The sequence below is a fragment of the Apteryx rowi genome, unplaced genomic scaffold, assembly GCF_003343035.1.
Source record: "Apteryx rowi isolate R43461 unplaced genomic scaffold, aptRow1 scaffold_2, whole genome shotgun sequence".
NCBI lineage: Eukaryota > Metazoa > Chordata > Aves > Apterygiformes > Apterygidae > Apteryx > Apteryx rowi.
Genome location: NW_020448307.1, coordinates 3,910,401 through 3,912,745, shown reverse-complemented (window position 1 = coordinate 3,912,745; position 2,345 = coordinate 3,910,401). Strand labels below are relative to the sequence as shown.

General features: G+C 49.9%; 1 protein-coding gene across 1 annotated transcript in view; it reads left to right on the top strand.

The window, feature by feature from the left end:
- The first annotated feature begins 2,234 nt into the window (after nucleotides 1–2,234).
- SAR1B (secretion associated Ras related GTPase 1B) overlaps nucleotides 2,235–2,345 on the top strand; it is a 16,827-nt gene continuing 16,716 nt past the window's right edge. Inside the window, exon 1 of the mRNA XM_026063282.1 lies at nucleotides 2,235–2,331. The gene's annotated coding sequence lies outside the window, so the exon portion shown is untranslated. The remainder of the gene's footprint in view (nucleotides 2,332–2,345) is intronic.

The window sequence follows — 2,345 nt, the reverse complement described above, 5'->3', positions numbered from 1 at the left end:
GGCGGCGAGGCCTGCGGGCCGCGGGGGGGAGCTCGGCCTCGGCAAGGCTCCGGGGCGCCGCCGCGACACGTGCCCGCTGGCCTCCAGCGCCTGCCGAGGGCCGTCGAGGCCCTTTGAGCCACCAAGCGCCTCAGGGTGACGCCAGGTTTCACGCAACCCTCGTTTGAATTAAAAAAAATAATGTTTTTCGTGCTGTGCAGTGTAATGCACCTGTGGAACCTGCTTGTGCAAACGAGGGGGCGAAGGACTGACTCAGCACCTGCTGGAGGCCGTGGGGAGTTTCTGTGGCGTGCCTGCGCCACGTCCAATAACGCGCCCGTTCGTTCTTTCTGCGTTAGCATCCTTAATCCTGCATCAAGGTGAACGTATCTAGCGCGCCCTGATCAGAAACGATAAGAGGTGCACATGTTCTTTCAACATATTTTTGTCAGGTAACGAGGGATAGTGACCTTAATTATTCAGTACTGTTTCTAAGTCAGAGATAAGTACACTGTTTAGACTTGTTTATCAGAAATTATCCAGCCCATCGCTGGGACAGTGGGTGAACCCTCCTGTGGATTTCCTTCCTTGCTTCCATTGGAACTGGGGGACTTAGGTCTGTCATAGCAGTGTGTGTTAAAAATAACATGGTACCCAAAAAATTGTAATGTAGATGTCTGGGGGTCCATTCTGAACAGGAAAATCTCATCCATGTACAGTGTATTATGTATTAACATTTGAAATACCAAGTGTATTTTGCTGTAATCTGATTCTGGATGCCAACCAACTACAGAGCAGCAAAAAAGTGTGGATATTGGCATTTTTATATTGGCAGAGGTGTGGAGAGTATTAAAAGGAATCCCAATATGGATTCATCTGCAAGTACAGATTGAGCTGTCATTATGCTTTATTAAATGTTTCCTTTTGCATCTATTGACAAGTGATATGCTTCATCGTGGGATGGTTTTGCTAAGTATAGTCGATGCTGGACTTTGCATACATCAATACCGTGTCAGTTTGGTCTTTGTAACATCGCTTCTGTCAGCACGGGGGAGTTGGGATGAGCTTATTTAGCCAGTTAGGGCTTACGAGGGCTCTGCAGTTGGTATTGTAGCAAGGCTGTTCACCAGTACCTGCAGTAAGTGAAGGTCTTTTCCTCTTGCTGGGGAGGATAATGGTAGGAATTTCTCTTTATCTGCTTGTTATTTTCTCATTCTGCCATAGCTCTGAAGAAAAGGTTTTGCACAATATAAGGAGAAACCGTTTAAACCTTGATATTTGCTTCTGATAATTTGCTTGTAAATATACCCAACGGAAATATCTTACTCTAAGAATCCACTGAAGGTCTAAAGCAGAGTACATATTTCCTGGCTGGTTCAGGATTTTTAACATGATTTTTATCAAACAGAATACAAATGTGAAAATAAATATTGCAAAGCTGTTGGGTTCACTTCTGTAAATACGTGCGGGTGACTTTTTGCTTCAAGAACTTCTCGCTTATAGACTTTCCTCATGAGTAGCTGTAAAGTGCAACATCATTAAAGCTTGAAAACCACAAGCAGACGTGATGGGCTGAAACGGATACTTCCTATGCTGAGATTTTTAAAACCAATTGTTTTTAGTGTGGTCATAGCTCACATCAGCAAGTTAGAGCAGGAACTAGGGCAAGACCTGCAAAAGCAGCTTCAGGATTTTGGTCACCACGGTTTGACACCTCTTGAACAACGGAAAACCCACCGCAGAAAATCACGTCCCTCAAGATAAAGCTGCACAGAACAAAATGCAACATCCACAAATCCGTACCAATTTTTTAAAAACTCACTGTTTATAAGCAAATCTGAAAAAGAAACGTTGCTTGGGTGTGGAGGGCTATTTGCTCTACCTTTAGCTCTTGCATTGAGAGACAACTCTCAATATCGTCCCTTTCTGTTTTAGTCACAGGGGCCCAAACGAGGCCCAAGGAGCGTATTTCTGCCAGGCCGGGGAGCGCGCGGAGCAGCCTGCGACGGCGAGCGAGCGCGACCCCATTTTGGGGCGACGTTATAGCGGCGGGGATTAAGTCATCCGTGGTTTTCGGCGTCCTCCGCGCCGATTCGGGCGCCGGGCGAGGCCGCGGCGCTCCCGTGCGTGCAGGACCTTGAGCTCGCCCGCCAGGGAGGGTTCGGGTGTAATTCAGGCGGAATCGGTGCCTTCCCGCCGCGGGGCGGCCGCCCGCTTCCCGCCGGGCCAGGCCGCAGCGGGCGGGGCCGGAAGGAGGCGGAAGTGGCCGGAAGTGGCCGGAAGGGGCGGGCGCAGCCGCGGGGCTGTGTGGTGCCGGCGGCAGCGGCGCGCAGCTCGGGCCCGGCCGCGGCGGTGAGTCGGGGGCA